This window comes from Lethenteron reissneri, unplaced genomic scaffold (assembly GCF_015708825.2).
Source record: "Lethenteron reissneri isolate LAM-NWPU_2019-01 unplaced genomic scaffold, ASM1570882v1 scaffold_1561, whole genome shotgun sequence".
NCBI lineage: Eukaryota > Metazoa > Chordata > Hyperoartia > Petromyzontiformes > Petromyzontidae > Lethenteron > Lethenteron reissneri.
The window spans coordinates 1,641-22,824 of record NW_026891291.1 but is presented as its reverse complement, the minus strand read 5'-3'; the positions used below and the strand labels follow the sequence as shown (position 1 = coordinate 22,824).

Genomic DNA, 21,184 nt, shown 5'->3' with positions numbered 1-21,184 from the left:
TCGAGAGGAGGTCGTGAGTCGCGCTGTGCAGGCATCTGCCGTGTGCTGAGCTGCAAGTTGTCAGTAATGAAGAAAGATACGGCAGGCAGGCGGATATGAAGGCGTTGTGGCAGAGGCAGGCGGTCTTGTATGTGACCCTGCTGGCGATGGGGAGCCAGTTGAGAGCGCGGAGACGAGCTAGTGAGTCGAGACGGGGAAGAGTGTGGGCAATGACGACGCGTGCTAGGTTATTTTGTAGTCTTTGAAGTTTCTTTAGGTTGCCAGCGGAGGTCCGGACTAGGACGGAGTTGCAATAGTCAAGGCGAGACCCAACTATGCAACATGCCAAAGTGTTGGCAATTTCAGTAGAGATGAGAGGACGTATGTGTCTAAGAGCCTTCAGGTGAAAGTTACATGAGCTGATGATATGGTTGGTTTGACGGTCGAAGGATAAAGTTGAATCGAGGATGATACCGAGGTACCTGAAGTGGTCGGTGAACTTGTTGATGTGACCGAAGATGTGTATGTGTGTGGGGAGTGCTGCTGAATTGAGACGTTGCTTGTGTAGTGACATAAGAAGGGAGGGGCTGCTGGGGGCTCTGGGATCCCAGGCAAGTCCAGACGCTTAAGCCTCTGGGTGCCAGGCACTGGGTTCCCAGAGGGTCCAGACTATTAAGCCTCTGGGCGCCAGGCGTTGGGTTCCCAGGCGCTTAAGCCTTTTTGGCGCCGCCAACGGGGGGGGGGGGCTGTGTGTGCTCTGTGGGATGTCTGGTGGCGCACACGGCCCCACCCCTCGTTAGACTAGGCATAAAAGGAGAGCTCCCTGGACGATCAGGGCCCAGTTGTAACTCAAGACCCAAGACCCACGACCAGCCATCTGAAGACCCTGGGATGCTGCTGAGAGCCAGCGCTGGGACTCTGGAACTCCCGACTCTACGACCTTGTGAGGGCGAGTTGCAGAGCGTAGCCAGAGTAGAGTATCTAGGCTGTGTAGCTAGGCTGTAACAGAGTATCAGGACTGTTGGAGAGTTGGACTGTTGGAGTGTTGTATTGTAATAAAGAAGTTACCTCTACAAGTGTCTCCGGAACCCGTTACACTTGGTACCTAACATGATGGCCACTGACTTTTTCGGATTAAGGGCTAGGTTGTGTGCAGTGAACCATTGTTGCATGGCGGTGGTACATTCCGAGAGCCTCTCGAATCCAGATGCATTGCTAGAATCGATGGCGGTGAATATAATCGTGTCATCCGCGTATGAGTGATGCTTAACACCGAAGCTTGCAATGAGCCGGCCGATCGGGGAAGTGTAGGCTGTGAAGAGCAGGGAACCTAGTACAGAGCCTTGGGGAACCCCCCATTTTGAGGGTGTGGAGTTTATCCTGTTATGTACGAAACTTGGGAACCCTAGCTACATACAATGTCTGCTGCCAGTTTTATAGGGCTGAACATTGAAAATGTCTAAGTGTACAATTATTGCGATTACCATGTCTCTATAGTCGTGGTTGAAGAGACATTGTAATGTTTTTAAACTATTTTATCTTTTCCTGTAATTTCTTGAAATTCTGTTTTGGCGGGTTAAGTAAAAACATGCCTTACAATGGCTGCCCATAAAAAAATTGTTTTAATGCATTTGTTTTCTGCCTATTTGTTTTAGTGGCCAGGTACTGGGCCGATTCTGCTGCGAGACCCGAGTGTGTGCTTCGCCGGGGAGAGATGTAAAAATGTAGGTGAAGAATGAAATAAAAATTAATAAAAATAAAATAATAAAAATCACGACGTTTCGGAAGCAACACAAGCTTCCGTCTTCAGGTGAAACTGTCACAGCCAAATATCTGTATCACTTGAAGACGGAAGCTTGTGTTGCTTCCGAAACGTCGTGATTTTTATTTGATTTTAATTTCATTTTTTACCTACGTGACTTTACCGAAAAAAACTAAGAGTATGATTCCTTGCAGTCGTGAAAGCTTCAAATCTCGAAGATATCAAAATGGACGAGCGGTGCATGCATCAAGACGATGAGGAGCTGCAGCAGCAGCAGCAGTCTCCAAACAATTGGAAGGCTCCTTCACACACCAGGCAGAATGCAGCTCAGTCTGTGCAGCAGTATCATCCTGCCTTGGCAGAGGCAGCAACCCAGACTTGTCAGTCTCCACAGGCTCAGCCAGTTGAGCACACCCCACAAGTGCCTAAGGTGTCTTCTGGCAGCAGTCAGCGACCGAGTGGAGAGGCGGCTTCTGATACGAACTCCCAAGGTGATCACTTTGACTGCCCCTTGTTCACACACACGTGCTGTCTAGCTATTAATAACATTTGAGGTTTTTGTAAATTATATAATTTCACTAATAGGGGTTTTCCCCTTTTTTCTGGCAACAAAACTGACACCTTTTGCAAGGAATAATGCTTACATTAACCACAATACTTGCAGTCAAATGCAAACAAAAAACAATACTCTGATAATTTATGCATTGTTTTGAAACTGATTGGTCCACACCAGAGACAGCTTTCTTTAGAGCCTCGTCTCATATGGTTTTTGACCAGATGACGCCAAGTATTGTGGTTAATGTAAGTATGATTCCTTGCAAAAGGTGTCAGTTTTGTTGCCAGAAAAAAGGTGAAAACCCCTATATTTTAGTATATTTTGGTACTGGCAAAGGAGGTCCCATGATGACGCCTTTTGGCGTCATCTGGTCGAACACCATATGAGACTAGGCTCTAAAGAAAGCTGTCTCTGGTGTGGACCAATCAGTTTCAAAGACAATGCATAAATTATCAGAGTATTGTTTTTTGTTTGCATTTGACTGCAAGTATTGTGGTTAATGTAAGTATGATTCCTTGCAAAAGGTATCAGTTTTGTTGCCAGAAAAAAGGTGAAAACCCCTATTAGTATATTTTGCTACTGGCAAGGGAGGTCCCATGATGACATAATTTCAATGTATTATTCTGAAAGAAATTGTCCCTGCGTGTACTCGCCTTACCTGTCCGCTTTTTGCCACTTAACCAAATCCTCAGGCTGCGTGAAAGTGGTGCACGACATGCTGATGACTTCAAGCAACTGTGGCAGCAATTGGCCATCCGACCAAGAAGACATATTTCACCTCCTGGTAGTTACCTGCTTTCGTTTAAATTCCTCGTTTTCCGTACTCATTGACATGTAAATTTTGTCTCTAACCCCTCCCTCTCTCTGCCACTGCCCCCTCTGCCTATTTAAGGCCACTCCACAGAGACGATCTCCCTCTCTGTACCTGTGTTACTCTCTCTCTATGTATCTTGGTGATATCTGTCTGCTCATATGTCTGTCTATAGTTGTTCTGGTTAGAATTTTTTGTTGCTATTTCATTTATACCTGATGATGATTGCTTGTGTTGCAATAGAAACGTCGTGATTTTTATTTATTTTACTTTTATTAATTTGAATTTTTTACCTACGTGACTTTACCGAAAAAACCTAAGAATATGAATCCTTGCAGTCACGAAAGCTTCAAATCTAGAATTCACAATAAGCATTTGATGTTTTAAAGAATTTGCTCTGCGGTCTGTATGTATGTAGGTGCACGGGAGAGAACATTTTGAAATATTAAAAAAAATCAAGGAAAGCCTGGAGCTGGTCCGAATGCTGCCCAAGGATGTTGTCAGTGTGTTGCGCAACCTGCAGCAACAACGGTACGTGAACACGAAATAGACACATCGCTGCTCGTGCGAGACAAGTTCCCGATTGCTGCTGTAATTAAATGGTAGCAACAGAAGGGAAGTAATAAAATGATAAAAAGAAAAATAATAAAATAATTCTCACGACGTTTCGGCCACAACGCAAGCAGCCGTCCTCAGGTGAAAACCAGGTCTGTCGGAAAGACAGCGTCTGAATGAAACAGCACACGTGCTTGGAGCATGTATATAAGCTGGGTTGGAAGGGGGGGGGGAAAGGGGGAGCCTTGACAAAATAATTTGCATATCAAGAGGAATTTAGCATATTTCCATATCCCCTCCCTTTGATGCTGCTAATCCTGCATAATGCACGGGCATGAGTAGTACTAATCACATACCTGCATTTGCCATAAATATGCTAAATTCCTCTTGATATGCAAATTATTAGTGAATAATGTTTTCTCCTGGAAGAATCGTTTTAATTTTAAATCATTCACAGAGAATGTTTTGTATTATTGCAACGAAATACATTTGACAACGCTTTATTAAATTTGACATCCTGCACCGAAATTTAATTTGAAGCTGTTATTTGTTTGCCTGTTGACTGTTCGACTTTCAAACAGCCATTATTCAATTCATGTTCATGCTGATGCAAATCTGTCTTGATTTTCCAGCTGCTACTTCCATTATACACTGCACAACTACATAATGTTACATACAAATCTGACATGTTACATACAAATCTGAATTTGAAGGTACTATTGGTTTCACAGTGACACTTGCTCACCTACTTTCAAGCAGTCATTGCCATCCGGTTAGAGCAATGCAGTTGCGAAGTTTGTTCCAATTGACGTGATTGACAAACGGCTTCCTGTTGGATGCACCAAAGTGTTGCTTTTAAATCCTTTATATTAAGTTCGCTTGCTTGCGCGCTTACGACCGTGCAAATCTTTCGGTCGTTTTTTAACCCACTTCCCGTGATCCAATCGAGCTGACATTTTGCACGCAGACTCGTTGTGCGTGACAATTTATTTTCGTGAAAAAAATTTCCTAAATTTTCCACTTTTTAGGAAAACATTTTTGTCATATTTAATTTAAAATACCAATGTGATAAAAATAAAACTCTTACTCAAGAAAAACAGAAATGAATAATAAAATAAAACCGATGCCACGCATATAAAGGATTTATAGTGAAAAACTTTGTTTTTACGGGTTAATTTTTGGGGTTTTTTCTCCCTCCCAGATACGTGACGGAATTGCGTGGCAGGCCGTCCAACCTCAGCCGACACGGAAGCGAGTGTTCACAGGAAGTCTTGGCCGGCAGCCAGGGACCCTCCAGTGCCGGCGAAGGTTCCTCATCAGGTGACGCAAGCTCTCCCTGCTCGGCGCAGCACATTTCTCTGCACGGGACGTGGCGGCACGCGGGCGAATTGAAAGACGCGACACAATTTGCCACAAAGTGATACGCAGTCTTCTTGGTTCTTTCGGTAAAGTCGTCACGTAGAAGGGAAGTAATAAAATAATAAAAATAAAACACGATAAAATACAATTCTCACGACGTTTCGACCACAACGCAAGCAGCCGTCCTCAGGTGAAGAACAGGTCTGTCAGACGCTGTCTTCCCGACAGCTCTGTTCTCCACCTGAGGACGGCTGCTTGCGTTGTGGCCGAAACGTCGTGAGAATTATTTTATGATGTTTTATTATTTTATTACTTCCCTTCTACGTGATGACTTTACCGAAAGAACCAAGAGGATGAATTCAATATTACTCGTATATGTGTTGAGGTGTAAATGTTTTATTGCGAATGCTCATCCACTGGTTGCAGGCGTTGCACAGAATGTTGTGACGGGTGAAGCAAATGGATCCAATGGTCCCCCACGGCCACCGGACGGAGACAACCCACGGGCCCGGCTTGGAACCCTGCCGGACAGCGGCAAGCCTGGCAACGCTCTTTACAAGTAAGTGCCCTTTAGGTGCATCATCGTCGCCACCTTTAAACATCGTCGTCATTTTCGATTTAAGCTTTCGTGACTGCAGGGATTCATCTTCTTGGTTCTTTCGGTAAAGTCACCACGTAGAAGAGAAGTAATAGAATAATAAATATAAAACATAATAAAATAATATAATAATATAATATACATGATAAAATAATTCTCACGACGTTTCAGCCACAACGCAAGCAGCCGTAACGTCGTGAGAATTATTTTATTATGTTTTATTTTTATTATTTTATTACTTCCCTTCTACGTGACTTTACCGAAAGAACCAAGAAGATGAATCCCTGCAGTCACGAAAGCTTTAAATCGAAACGCAAAATTCGTAATGGTGTTTGGGCTGATTTTTGCACTTGGATTTCCAATAAAAAATGTCATTATTTTCCATAGGGATATACAGTACAAGCAATGTAAGTGTTGCTTCACATGTTATTTCTAATCGCAATGTTGACGGAGTAAAAATGTGCAAGTTAATGTAATACAGCCGTACAAAGTACTTGTTCGTGCTTCTTGTATTTGGTATTAACATTTTGGAGCCTTGTGTGTTGTTGTTTTTTCGTGTCTCAAGCTTCCTGAAACAAATCGACTGCTTGGAGTTTTTGGAGAATTTCACTTCACGTGGATTGTCGAGTGTCCAACAGCTGATGGACGTTACTCTACAGGCAAGTTCCTACGGACGCTTCCATGCAAACTACGCGTGTTTTTTAACGTTTACAGGATTGGGATTTATTTTTAAGTTGTGCAAGTTTTTCTGCAACATAAAAAATGCACAAAGAAGCTTGGAGAAGATGGAAGGTTGGAATTAAACTTGTAAAGAGTTAATACGTGTGTGGGTGAGTGGTGAGTGGTGAGGGTGAGTGGTGAGCGTGAGTGGTGAGGGAGAGGGGTGAGTGGTGAGGGAGAGGGGTGAGTGTGAGTGGTGAGGGTGAGTGGTGAGGGTGAGTGGTGAGTAGTGAGGATTGTCGTGCCACAAGAGGGGGCTCTGGGACCCTAGGCAGAGAAGCCCTTGGCGGCAGGCGCTAGGATCCCAGGCACCCCAGACACTTAAGCCTCTTGGCGCCAGGCGCTAGGATCCCAGGCACCCCAGACAGTTAACCCCCTTGGCGCCACCAGGGGGGGGGGGGGGGACTGTGTGCGCTCTGTGAGATATCTGGAGGCACACACAACCCCACCCCTCGTTGGGCACGAGGCATAAAAGGGCAGCTCCCTGCCGATTGGGGCCAGTCGCAGGTCAAGACCCGCCAGCCAGCCAGCTTAGGACCCTGTACCCCCTCGTCCCGCTTGTCCTTGTAAGGGCCGGGGCGCTGTGAGGGCCAGTGGTGGGACTCTGGGACTCCCGGCTCTACGTCCTTGTGAGGGCGAGTTCCGAGGAAGCCAGAGTCCAGACCCGCACCTTGGCTGGGTCGGGTCAGGTAGCCTCCCCTAGGGTAGTTGTAGCCGGAGGACCCCAGAGCGTAGCCAGAGCAGTGTACCTAGGCTGTGTACCTAGGCTGTGTACCTAGGCTGTGTACCTAGGCTGTGTACCTAGGCTGTGTATCTAGGCTGTGTACCTAGGCTGTAACAGAGTATCAGGACTGTTGGAGTGTTGTATTGTAATAAAGAAGTTACCTCTACAAGTGTCTCCGGAACCCATTACACGTGGATACCGAAACATGCAAATAAGAAACATTGACAACTGCAAAAAAGTAGATGGGCTTCGGCAAGGGAACATCACTGGACTGCATTGTGGCTGGGAAACAAGACCGGTGTTGGAGTGGCATCCAAAGTAGAGCACACATCACCAAGAGGATGACCACCACAGAGATTCGAGTTGTGAGATTAGTTCGTGTGTAGTTGATAGATGGATCGTCACATAAGCTCGAGTGAGGAGGCTGAGGAGTCCTGATCCAGTAGTGGGTACAAATAAAACACATTCCTCCTGCGGAGGGAGCGGGTAGGAACGTTGGGTTGCTCGGTGCAATGGCCAACTGTGAGGGCCGGGCACAAGCCGTCGTGAGTAGGTTAAACGTTGAGTTTTATAAGGGCACCACGGGGTGACCAGCCCCTCCCCACCCAGCCCCACCCCTCCCCACCCAGCCCCTCTCCACCCTCCCCACCCAGGCCCCTACCCACCCTCCTCCCCTCCCCACCTCCCCTCCCCACCCAGCCCCTCCCCACCCTCCCCTCCCCACCCAGCCCCACCCCTCCCATTTTTGGATGCACGACGGACAGACACAATAATCCCCTGTGGGCTGGTGAACCAGGTGGTTCCTACCAGTACTACCGACTGATTTTGTACATTAATTACTCTGAGGAATACACGTCGTCAGAAATTTGAAGAATGTTGTATCGTACACTATGGGAACCTCATTTGCCAGTAAAAATATCATAATTGTTTTTTTACCCTTCTATCTGGCAACATAACTGACACCTTTTTACAAGGAGTCATGTTTGTATAGACCGCAATACTTGTCTCGGGTGTGGACCAATCAACTTCAAGGACAGTGCATACATTATCAGAGTTATGTTTTTTGTTTGCATTATGACTGCAGGTATTGCGGTCTATACAAACATGACTCCTTGTAAAAAGGTGTCAGTTTTGTTGCCAGATAGAAGGGTAAAAAAACCAATTATCAATGTTGTATCGCTGAACAAAATTTGGTGTGTGTGTGTGTGTGTGCATATTTTCTGTGTTTCGCTGGATTTTAGGACTTGGATGAACTGGGAGTCCCAGAAGCCAAAAAGCAACTGCTATTGAGTGGAATCGAAGAGCATGGTGTGTCGACCACGATCTCCAGCGAGACGACGCTGCAGCGCTCGTCCAGTGAGGAGACAGTCCACCTCAGCTCGAGGACGACAACGATGACGGCATCGACACCAAGGATGGCATCCGTGCCAAAGTGTTCCCAGCGCTGCGGCCCTCTGGCAGTCATCTGTCCTCTGTCGGCAATCGGTATCGCAAAAGCAGCATTGCCAATACAATTTGCGAGCGCACGCTCGCCAAGCCGTTGACTTTCCTCGTGCTGGCAGCTGGGGAGGCAGTAGCAGCCTGGAGGTGCCCAGGAGCAAGATGCCAAAATTGTCTTCATGCTCTGACATCGAAGAAGAGGAGGGGCTGGAGTGAGGAGAGGAGGGGGGTGAGCGATAGATGGATGATGGTGGGAGGTTGTGTGGGCCGTGGGATGCACGTTGTATGAAAAGCCCTTGGGGTAAATAAGCTGGTGTCTTTCGATTTAAAGCTTCGTGACTGCAGGGATTCATCTTCTTGGTTCTTTCAGTAAAGTCACGGTCGACAGACCTGTTCTCCACCTGAGGACGGCTGCTTGCGTTGTGGCCGAAACGTCGTGAGAATTATTTTATGATGTTTTATTGTTATTATTTTCCTTCTACGTGACTTTACCGAAAGAACGACGTTTCGGCCAGAACGCAAGCAGCCGTCCTCAGGTGAAGAACAGGTCTGTCGAGAAGACAGAGTCTGTTTTTATTTATTATTATTTTATTTCCATTCTACGTGACTTTACCGAAAGAACCAAGAAGATGAATCCCTGCAGTCACGAAAGCTTTAAATCGAATTTCCTTTGAGCTTGCTTGCATAGTTTTTTTTTTTACAGAATGCAGTCAATAAAACATAAAGCTGCATCTTGGCTTTACTACCCAAGGCAGGAACTTGTCTCTTCCAAGAAAGAAGTGAATGACTTGTCAGTTTTGTTCCTTCTTAATTTTGGAGCTTTCGTGACTGCAGGAATTATTCTTGGTTTTTCGGTAAAGTCAAGTATAACGATAAAACGTGCCGTTTAAGTCATCTGGAGTTGAAATATACAACACGTTTTGTTTCCAGCAGAGGAGATAGCCATGTTCAGAGCAATGTGTTTTTTTGTTGTGTTGCATTTGCTCGACTGTTCAAAGATCGTTTCAAATCTGCATCTATTGGAAGGATGAACACGAAGTGGGAAGGTTTTTGCAAAATCAGATGTTCTTGTACTCCAGAAGATTGTTGTACGGGGCCTGTCTGCTATAACCTACTTGATAACAACCCCAAAAATGCCTAAGTAAAGTTGATTTGTGACATGTTCCATTCTGCAAAGTTTTATAGACTTTGCTGCTGGTAGCAGATGTAGAGAGAACAACACCTGTCTACACTTAGTGTTCATGGAACTGTCTTAAGCGTATATATGCAGTGGGTTTTTTTTTAAATCCATTATATTAAGTTCATTTGCTTGCTTAGGACCGTGCAAATGTTTCGGTCGTTTTTTAACCCACTTCCGTCATCCAATCGAGCTGACATTTTTGCACACAGACTCGTTGGCGTGACAATTAATGTTCGTGAAACATTTTTTTTTTTCCCAAATTTTACACTTTTTAGGGAAGTTTTTTTAATAAATATTTAATTACAATGCTTAATGGGGCAGGCAATCATCTGAACCCATAGGTGGCAGCCATCTCAAGCCAGAGGACAAGAGGACTCTAGCCGCCACGCATATAAAGGATTTAGAGTGAAAAAACTTTGTTTTACGGGTTAATTTTTTGTACAGGTAGGAACAACAGTTCCCCACCACCCACCAGGGATTATTTGTCTGTCGTGCATAGCCCCTCCCACCGTGTAGCACGCTCGCGGATTGGTTGAAGTGCGTCACCGTGACCCGCGAGCTTTCTGTCCAACCAAGTTCCTAGCTGGCCACTGTGAAGGAACGTGATTGTGCTATGGATTCAGGAAACCCGAGTTTGAGGGTGACGTCTGAACTGCTGATTGTTTGGTCGCTGACCACTGGTGAAGTACCCGTCTGGTCACCGCCTGCATCTTGGAGTGGATTGAAAAAGGGCTGTTGATGTTCTTGAGCTTTGATTAAAAGCCAAAAACCTTTCAAGTACAATTTCAGGAATTGTTTTTCTGGAATAAACCACTTGCATAAAATATATCCAATGTTTGAGTTTGCATACGGAGCCCAAAACCACCTGTACGTTTTGCAATGTGCTTTATATTTTGTAGCAATCACTGCCTTTCATGTAACTGGTACCAGGTGCATACAGCGCATGAGAACGTTCAATTCGAATGCGCAATTCCCTGGAATAGCCACAGTGTTGATTTGTTTAAACAAGTTTTGACAATAAAAACAACTCTCTTTGAACTGTTAGCACGGTCTTTTTTGACGGTGTTTTTTAATATACATGTCTCGTTAAACCACCCCGTCACCGCCCGCCAATTAGCAAGGTTTGTCACGTAAACAAAGCGTGCCAATTCGTTATAAGCTCAGCACACCTGTGCTGCACCCGAAACGTCATTTCATTTCACTGTTTTCATTTCTAATTTGTTTCACCCACGTGACTTTCACATCTATAATTACAAGCGCACAACCTTCATCCGTGATGGACGCCGCACTGGTCCATCGTTTTCATGCACGGGGCGCTTCAAACCTCCAAGTCAGAGGTCGCAACCGGGTACCCGATACCCGTACCCTACCCGATACATGGCTACCCGTACCCGGCCGGGTACGGGTAGGCGTTTGCGACCTGGTGCGGCCGGGTACGGGTAACCGTGAGTCACTGGTGAGTCACCGTTTGTCACTCATTTCCCAACGTCTTGTCTCTTCTCCCAATTCAAGTTCCTAGAATCAACCCACCCGCGCAACATGGCTTCATCCCAGAGGTTGCAAACGGGTAACCGATACCCCTATCCGATACCCGGCCGGGTACGGGTAGCCGGGTATCAGGTAGGGTAAGGGTACCCGTTTTCGACCCTGGTGCGGTCGGGTACGGGAAGGACATGAGTCACTGGTGAGGCACCGTTTGTCACTAATTTCCCGTCTTGTCTCTTCTCACAATTCAAGTTTCTAGAATCAACCCACCCGCGCCTGCAACATGGCTTCATCCCAGAGGTCGCAACCGGGTACCCGATACCCGTACCCTACCCGACACCCGGCTACCCGGCCGTTTTCAACCCTGGTGCGGCCGGGTACGGGTAAGGAATCAAACCCGTGTGTGACGTCTGCTCCACGCGCCGCACTGCATGGACAACGGAGGCGCAGGGCAGACACTCGACCGTGAAATCGATCCGCAATCTTGTCGCACGGCCAGCAGCTCCGTGTCGCCTTCTCTCGATCCCGCGATCCCAAGCAGGTGGACAGTCCGCGGCGAAATGACGAGAGGAATTCACACGGAATGTCCTTTTCAACGAAGTCTTCCAGATGTAAAACGATGTAAGCTTTTAATTAAGAATACAATTCAAAACACAACACAATTCGAAGACGTTTCATTTTAAAACTTCAAAACGGAGCATCGGGTGCTTGCGTGAATGCAAAATTATAATTCGTGTTGTCAAGAATGTATCTCCTCTACGTGTAACTTTTAAGTGGTATGCCTTGTAACTGATGAATGATCTCGCCCGAGTGATCTGTACAGGTTACTTCTAAACACACACACTTAATCACTCTAGATTTGAACACTTCATGTTTGACCCTCACAGACAAAATGTTACATGTACATGCACAATCAGACAAGTATTCATTCTAAATTATTGACAGGCATATTAACAAAATTGAATTACTGCAGCGAAACATACTGCATCAGCAACATCGTATTAACAAGAAGCTATTTTAACACATACTATTGTGTCATTCAAAACGAGTAGTCCATTGCATGCTGGCGTCTGGGTCAAAACGTAGCAAATTCTAAACATTACCTACAAATAATAGATCACGACGTTTCGATCGCAACGCAAGCAGTCGCCATCAGCTGGGACCACGTCAATAACTGCTGAAGTTGGCGTCTACCTCAGTTGGTGATGATGGTGGTGATGGGGTGATGGTGGTGATTGTGGTTGTCACACCTGATGACGATCGCTTGTGTTGCCATCGAAACGCCGTGATCTAGAATTTTTTCGACCCACGTGACGTCACCGAAAGAACTAAAGAGTGTGGATTCCTGCAGTCACAAAAGCTTCAAGTCAAGATCACCTACAAACGACACAGCTGAGATTACACATCAATCATCGCCACTACTGACAGGCTCGTGTTCACATGCAGGCTGGTCAAGGGCCACCACCTTGTGCCACACAGGGGCAGCTGCTACTTGGGGATGCTCTTCGAGTGTTTCAGACAAGCGCCATGCAACAGCAATTATGATGAGAACATCGTGAATGCTTGGGGGCTTATTGGCTCTCGCTCCTGGTGAGAGACCGACCCAACCCACAGGTCACTAAGACTGGCCACTCGTCTTCTTGCTTCTTTCGGTAAGTCGTCACGTAGAAGGGAAGTAATAAATAATAAAAATAAAACACAATAAAACAATTCTCACGACGTTTCGGCCACAACGCAAGCAGCCGTCCTCAGGTGAAAACCAGGTCTGTCGATGGCGACAGCGTCTGAATGAAACAGCACACGCGCTTGGAGCATATAAGCTGGGCGCCTTGACAAAGGAATTTGCATATCAAGAGGCATTTAGCATATTTATGAGAAATGCAGGTATGTGATTAGTACCACTTATGCCCGTGCATTATGCAGAATTAGCAGCATCAAAGGAAGGGGATAGGGGTAGCATTAACAAAGGGAAGGAGTGTTAATAGTATGTAGCTGCAGTAACTGGCCACTCACTCTTACCCTGCAGGTTGAACCCAGGAACTGAGTGTTCAACTTCACGTTATTGTCATTAAAGGCCTGTGACAAAGGAGCATCTATTGCAGCGACATCGTCTCTGGCTTACTCATCTACCGGGTCTCCATTTGACTTTGTGTTGTCTAGGAAGTCCAGCCACACCTCCACAAACTGCTGGGAGTTTCAATTTAAAGCTTTCCTGACTGCAGGGATTCATCTTCTTGGTTCTTTCACCTGAGGACAGCTGCTTGCGTTGTGGCCGAAACGTCGTGAGAATTATGTGATCATGTTTTTTTGTATTATTGTATTACTTCCCTTCTACGTGACTTTACCGAAAGAACCAAGAAGATGCTTGGAGTTGCCTTACTCTGCCTCACAGTCAGAATTCTCCTCCTGCTTCACGTTGCCTCCATCGATGTGAAGGTCCCATTTTGGAGTTGATTCTTCATCTTCACATTTTACCTTCACTTCTTCGCTCTTCACCATCACCTCTTCACATTTCACCTTCACCTCTTCATATTTCACCTCGTTACCTTTAAAAGTGTCCAAGCTGGGATTTTCTTCCGGTTCATGTTTGATGAGGGATGGGCTCATTGCAGCACTTTGACTTTCACAAGCTGATTTCAGACTCCACTCCTGGTGGATATTCTGATGCTTGTGCATTCTCTGGTGTACATGAAGATGTTCTGACTGTGCAAACGCCTTCCCGCACGGAGTGCACCTGAAGGGTTTCTCTCCCGTGTGTGTTCTCTGGTGTTTTATAAGAGAAGATGACCGTGAAAATGCCTTCCCACACACAGTGCACTTGAAGGGTTTCTCTCCCGTGTGGGTTCTCTGGTGTGCTTGAAGATGTGGTGATTGTGCAAACGCCTTCCCACACACTGCACTTGAAGGGTTTCTCTCCCGTGTGTGTTCTCTGGTGTTTTATAAGAGAAGATGACCGTGAAAATGCCTTCCCACACACACTGCACTTGAAGGGTTTCTCTCCCGTGTGTGTTCTCTGGTGTGTTTTAAGATTTGATGACTGTGTAAATGCCTTCCCACACACAGTGCACTTGAAGGGTTTCTCTCCTGTGTGTGATCTCTGGTGTTTTTTAAGAGAAAATGACCGTGAAAATGCCTTCCCACACACACTGCACTTGAAGGGTTTCTCTCCCGTGTGGGTTCTCTGGTGTTTTATAAGAGAAGATGACATTGAAAATGCCTTCCCACACACACTGCACTTGAAGGGTTTCTCTCCCGTGTGGGTTCTCTGGTGTGCTTGAAGATGTGGTGATTGTGCAAACGCCTTCCCACACACACTGCACTTGAAGGGTTTCTCTCCCGTGTGTGTTCTCTGGTGTTTTATAAGAGTAGATGACCGTGAAAACGCCTTCCCACACACACTGCACTTGAAGGGTTTCTCTCCTGTGTGTGTTCTCTGGTGGATCTGAAGAAATGATGGCCATGCAAACGCCATCCCACACACAGTGCACTTGAAGGGTTTCTCTCCTGTGTGTGTTCTCTGGTGGATCTGAAGAAATGATGGCCATGCAAAACGCCATCCCACACACAGTGCACTTGAAGGGTTTCTCTCCTGTGTGTGCTCTCTGGTGGTGTGTAAAATTTCCAGTCCGCTCCGTGCTGTATCCACGCTGGTCGCATTGTTGCCTTGCCGTACCGAGCTGTGCTGAGCGCCTTTGCTCCATCAGACCAAGCGACAGCTGCAGACAGAAAAAAATTATATCCACACCACCTACACGTCAGACACAGAGTAATGCATATACACAGTCACACGTGACTTACACGTCTATACTTATTCATATATTCATGATGTAGTGAAAAAGTTTCCCAAATTCATCACACAGGCTGTTATTGCACACAATGAGAGGGCAAATGGTCATAAATATGCCTGGAAGCCCTCGTATCTCCGTGGTGAGATGTTAACTACCTCACCTGGTATACAAGAAGTCGTGGGTTCGATCCCGACCCTGACGCCTGCTGCTGTATATTTGGAGTTTGCGTGTCTCTCTCTCTCTCCGTGGTGAGATGTTGACTACCTCGCCTGGTATACAGGAAGTCGTGGGTTCGATCCCGACCCTGACGCCTGCTGCTGCTGTATATTTGGAGTTTGCGTGTCTCTCTCTCCGTGGTCGCGTGGGATTTTCCTCCGAATCTCCCGGGTTGCCCTCCACATTTAGAGTCAACATCAGCACGTGATTAGCGTCTTTGACCGATACACATTTCCACACGTATTCTTGGTTCTTTCGGTAAAGTTACGTAGATAGACAATAACAACAGATAACATCAAATAAATGCCACTTGTGTTGTGATAGAAACGTCGTGGGTTTATTTACAATTTTTGTTTACTTTTATTCATTTTATTATCTGTTATTTTTATTAATTTTCTATCTCCGTGACTTCACCGAAAGAACCAAGAATATGAATTGCTGCAGTTACGAAAGTTTTAAGTCAAAACATTGACACACGCGTTGACAAAACCCCCCATACCTTGTTGTTGTTGTGGGCAGGTAGCTTCTGTAAACTAGAGCGGTACAGCAGCTCAGGCGGGCTTGGGCTGGTAAAAAACGAAAAAAAAAACTGCCTTAATATCTACAATAAACCAAAGTGACAAAGTAGCGAGCCGCGTGAAGACAAATTAAACTTAAGGGAGGGAATTAAAGCAAACGCGACCAGGCGAGGGCAGGAGGCAAGGCCCCGCGTGTCTAGGCCCCGCGTTGTAAAGTTCCAACTTGGACATCGATTCACAAGCTGCTGCTGCTCTATTGACATCCCTACGAGAGAGAGAGAGCGAGGCTCTAGCTTGGTAAACAACAACAACCACAACAACCACAACAACCGCAATGAAAATTTCTCACCTCGGATTTCAGTTCACGCGCGGACCTCCAGCTGCCTGTTACCTCGTGACGTCACCGGCAGCAGATGACATGACGTCACTTTCTGGGGTACAAGACCCTCCCCTCCCACAATGAGAGGCTACCCTAACTGAATAAATTAATAAATTATGTTAATGTTTGCGATCATCAACATTATCAATAAACATCATTTACACCATCATATACAACAATATCATCAGCATCATCATCAGCATCAACAACAACATCATCAGCAACATCATCACCACCTAGCATCAGCAGAAATATCAACATCATCATCAGCAACAGCAACAACAACAACATCAGCAGCATCAACAACAACATCATCAGCATCAACAACAACAACATCAGCAACACCGTCACCATCTAGAACAGAGGGGAGGGAAGACTGCGGCCTAGTCGGCCTCGGGCCATCCCGAGTTTTCCTAGCGGACCCGCCGCGCCCGGAGCGCCTCCCCCGGCAGGAGTCGGGATCGAATAACGGGTCCGCCGGGCGTGGTGAACACACATACACACAGTGTACACACACACACACAGTGCACACACACAGTGCACACAATGTACACACACACATAGTGCACACACACACACACAGTGCACACACACAGTGTACACACACACACACAGTGCACACACACACAAAGTGTACACACACACATTGTACACACACAGTGTACACACACAGACAAACACACACAGACACACAGTGTGTACACACACAGTTTACACACAAACACACAGTGTACACACACACAGACACACACACAGAGTGTACACACACAGTGCACACACAGACACACATACACAGTGTACTCACACACACACAGTGTACACACACACAGTGTACTCACAGACACACAGTGTACACACACAGTGTACACACACAGTGGACACACACACAGACACACACAGTGTGTGTACACACACAGTGTGTACACACACAGTGTACACACACAGTGCACACACACACACAGTGTACACACACACAGTGTACACACACAGAGTGTACACACACACAGTGCACACACAGACACATACACAGTGTACACACAGACACACAGTGTACAGACACACATACACAGTGTACACACAAATACACAGTGTACACACAGACACACAGTGGACACACACACACACAGTGTACACACACAGTGTACACACACACACAGTGTACACACAGTGTACACACACAGTACACACACACACTGTATACACACACACAGACACACACACAGACACACAGTGTGTACACACACAGACACACAGTGTACACACCACAGACACACACAGAGTGTACACACACAAACACAGTGCACACACAGACACACATACACAGTGTACACACAGACACACAGTGTACACACACACAGACACACACACACAGACACACACAGTGTACAAACAGACACACACAGTGTACACACACACAGTGTACACACAGACACACACAGTGTACACACAGACACTCCAACACACAACCGGTTAGTGCTGCTCCAGTGACAGATTGGCACGGTATGTCACGTGATAAACCTTGCGAATCGGCTGTCGGCTGATGGCCGGTTTAACGACACGCATACATTCAAACTTTATTTGGAGTTGGAGTTTGTGTCTCTCTCATCATCACGGTGGCTAGGAGATGTTAACTACCTCGCCTGGTATGCAGGAGGTCGTGGGTTTGATCCCGATACTGAAGATTCTTGCTGTATATTTGGAGTTTGTGTGTCTCCTCTCATCATCACGGTGGCTAGGAGATGTTAACTCCCTCGCCTGGTATACAGGAGGTCATGGGTTTGATCTCGATCCTGAAGATTCTTGCTGTATATTTGGAGTTTGTGTGTCTCTCTCATCATCATCACGGTGGCTAGGAGATGTTAACTACCTCGCCTGGTATGCAGGAGGTCGTGGGTTCGATCCCGGCCCTGGCGACGCCAACTGCTGTATATTTGGAGTCTGCGTGTCTCTCTCTCTCATCATCATCAGTGAGTGGGTGAGGTGAGTGGGTGGGTGATTGTGTGAGCGAGTGGGTGTGCGGGTGAGTGGGTGGGTGAGTGTGTGAGCGAGTGGGTGTGCGGGTGAGTGGGTGGGTGAGTGTGTGAGGTGAGTGTGTGAGCGAGTGGGTGTGCGGGTGAGTGGGTGGGTGAGTGTGTGAGGTTAGTGTGTGAGAGAGTGAGTGTGTGAGCGAGTGGGTGTGCGGGTGAGTGTGCGGGTGAGTGGGTGGGTGAGTGTGTGAGCGAGTGGGTGTGCGGGTGAGTGGGTGGGTGAGTGTGTGAGCGAGTGGGTGTGCGGGTGAGTGGGTGGGTGTGCGGGTGATGTGAGGGGTGGGTGAGTGTGTGAGCGAGTGGGTGTGCGGGTGAGTGGGTGGGTGTGTGAGCGAGTGGGTGTGCGGGCGAGTGGGTGGGTGAGTGTGTGAGGTGAGTGTGTGAGCGAGTGGGTGTGCGGGTGAGTGGGTGGGTGAGTGTGTGAGCGAGTGGGTGTGTGAGGTGCGTGGATGGGTCAGTGAGTGGATGAGTGAGGAGGGGTACCAGGTCGTCTACTGGGGGTGAGGGGTCATTATACAGGGCGGTTCAAAGGTCAAGACACAGTTTCTTGGGTTTTTATTTTATTGTGATTTTCCGAGTTTACAAAGGTAGCTCTCTCTCCATCCGTCTCTCCACTCTCTCTTCCTCTCTCCACTGCTGGGCCTGTAGGCTTGGCCCGAGCGAGTTCCCGCCTTTTCACGAGTTGATTCCGCCCCCCGCCGTGGCTTTGTCGGCACGAGGCTTCTGCGCCGGTGAGTGTCAAGGGCTCCAACGGGCCCCAAACCGCTGCCCCGTCGTCACCGCCGCCGTGGACAAAGCGCCGATGCTCGACATCATGAGCTGCGTGGAGAGGGACCTTCTGGACCTCATGTTGCGCACGGGCTACAACGTCGTCCAGGAGAACGGACAGAGGAAGCTGGGACCGCCGCCCGACTGGCAGGGCCCCCCTCCCGCCGCGGCTGCGAGGTGTTCGTGGCGAGGATCCCGCGCGACCTGTACGAGGACGAGCTGCTTCCCGTGCTGGAGGCGGTGGGGCAGCTGTACCAGCTGCGCCTCATGATGACGTACGACGGAGAGAACCGCGGCTACGCGTTCGCCACCTTCGCGACGCGCTCGCAAGCCGCGGACGCCGTCAAGAGACCCCACGACTTGGAGATCCGCCCGGGGCGACGGATCGCGGTTTGCGTGAGCGTCGACAATCGCCGCCTCTTCTTGGCGAGGCTGCCGAAGGACAAGACGCGGGCCGAGGTGATGGCGGCGATGAGCGACGCCACGGAGGGCGTCGTGGACGTCCAGATGCGCTTCTGTCGCTACGACAGGAGCCTCAGCCGAGGCTACGCGTTCGTCGAATACGAGAGCCACCGCGCGGCCTGCATGGCCCGCAGGGTGCTGCTGCCGTACTCCTTCCGGCTGTGGGGCCGGGACATCAACGTGGACTGGGCCATCCCGCAGCGAGAGCCGGGGGCGGCGGCTGCTGCTGCTGCCGCGGCGGTGGCAACGGAAGACGACGAGGAGGGGGGGGAGGAGGAGGCGGCAACTGAAGACGAGGAGGAAGAGGTGGTGGAGGAGGAGGAGGTGGAAGAGGTGGTGGGGAGGGAGGAGGAGGCAACGGAAGACGAGGAGGAGGGGGGGAGGAGGAGGTGGAGGAGGAGGATGTGGAGGAGGAGGAGGCAACGGAAGACGAGGAGGAGGAGGAGGCGGGGGCAACTGAAGATGAGGAGGAAGAGGTGGTGGAGGAGGAGGTGGAAGAGGTGGTGGAGGAGGAGGAGGTGGGGGAGGAGGGGGAGGAGGAGGAGGGGGAGGAGGAGGCAACGGAAGACGTGGAGGAGGGGGAGGAGGAGGCGGGGGCAACTGAAGATGAGGAGGAAGAGGTGGTGGAGGAGGAGGAGGATGAGGTGGTGGAGGAGGAGGAGGAGGTGGGGGAGGAGGGGGAGGAGGAGGAGGGGGAGGAGGAGGCAACGGAAGACGAGGAGGAGGGGGAGGAGGAGGCGGGGGCAAACTGAAGATGAGGAGGAAGAGGTGGTGGAGGAGGAGGAGGATGAGGGTAGAGGAGGAGGAGGTGGTGGAGGAGGAGGTGGAGGAGGAGGCAATTGAAGACGAGGAGGAGGAGGTGGCGGCGGTCCCAGGCCTCCCGCAGCCGGAGTGCGCCGTCTGCGGCAAGGTCCCGCACAGCTGTTTGTGGGCTGGGCGGCGCGCACGCAGCTCTGGGCGGGCACCCCGCCACTCGCGGCCCACCGCCCGTCGGTCTGGACGAGCTGCCGGAGGCGGCCGTCTTGTCGTGGGAGACGCGTTTGCAGGCGCTGCTACGGAGCGCCGGCGTGGGCCACGCGACCTTCGAACTGCACGCTCACTCGGAGCCCGGCAGGCCCATGGGCCTCCTGTACAAGGTCTCCGTTCCCGGGATGATGCGGGAAGGCAGCGGCTTCTTCCCCGCGGTGCTGAGCTCCAGCGTGGAGGGAGCGCGCGAAGTTGCCAGCGAGCTCCTCCACGAAATCCTCAGCGACGCGAACCCGAGGGCGGGCCCGGCCCGTCGCGACGGCGCCTCCCGGCCGCCCCGTCCGGGACCTCCCGGCGTATCCCGGCGACTTCCCCGCGCCCCGGCAGCCGGTCGCCGCGCGACTGCCGACAAGCGGCACGCACCCGTAGTGCCGCGTGGCCGTCGTGGCGGCGTTCATCAGACCGCGGACGGTGTCCTACCGCTTGAAGCTCACATCCGTTCTGCCGTGTTCACCGTCAAACTGCAAGTTGCCCGGCCGCTCACTCGACATGGTCACGTTGCCGCATGCCAGAGCTCGCAATCGGGTACCGTACACGTTCCCTACCCGATACCCGGCTACCCGTATCCGGCCGGGTACGGGTAGGGTACAGGTATCGGGTACCCGATTGCGACCTCTGGGATGAAGCCACGTTGCAGGCGCGGGTGGGTTGATTCTAGGAACTTGAATTGTGAGAAGAGACAAGACGTTGGCAAATGAGTGACACACGGTGACTCACCAGTGACTCACGGCTTACCCGTACCGGCCGGGTACGGGTAGCGGGTATTGGGTAGGGTACGGGTATCGGGTACGGGTAACCGGGTATCGGGTAGGGTACGGGTAGCCGGGTATC

At 49.2% G+C, this 21,184-nt stretch overlaps 2 pseudogenes; both read left to right on the top strand.

Moving 5' to 3' along the window:
- Positions 1-446: 446 nt before the first annotated feature.
- Positions 447-8,720, top strand: LOC133362641 (tumor protein p73-like; annotated as a pseudogene).
- Positions 8,721-18,899: 10,179 nt separating this feature from the next.
- On the top strand, positions 18,900-20,764 carry LOC133362642 (probable RNA-binding protein 46; annotated as a pseudogene).
- Positions 20,765-21,184: the final 420 nt, after the last annotated feature.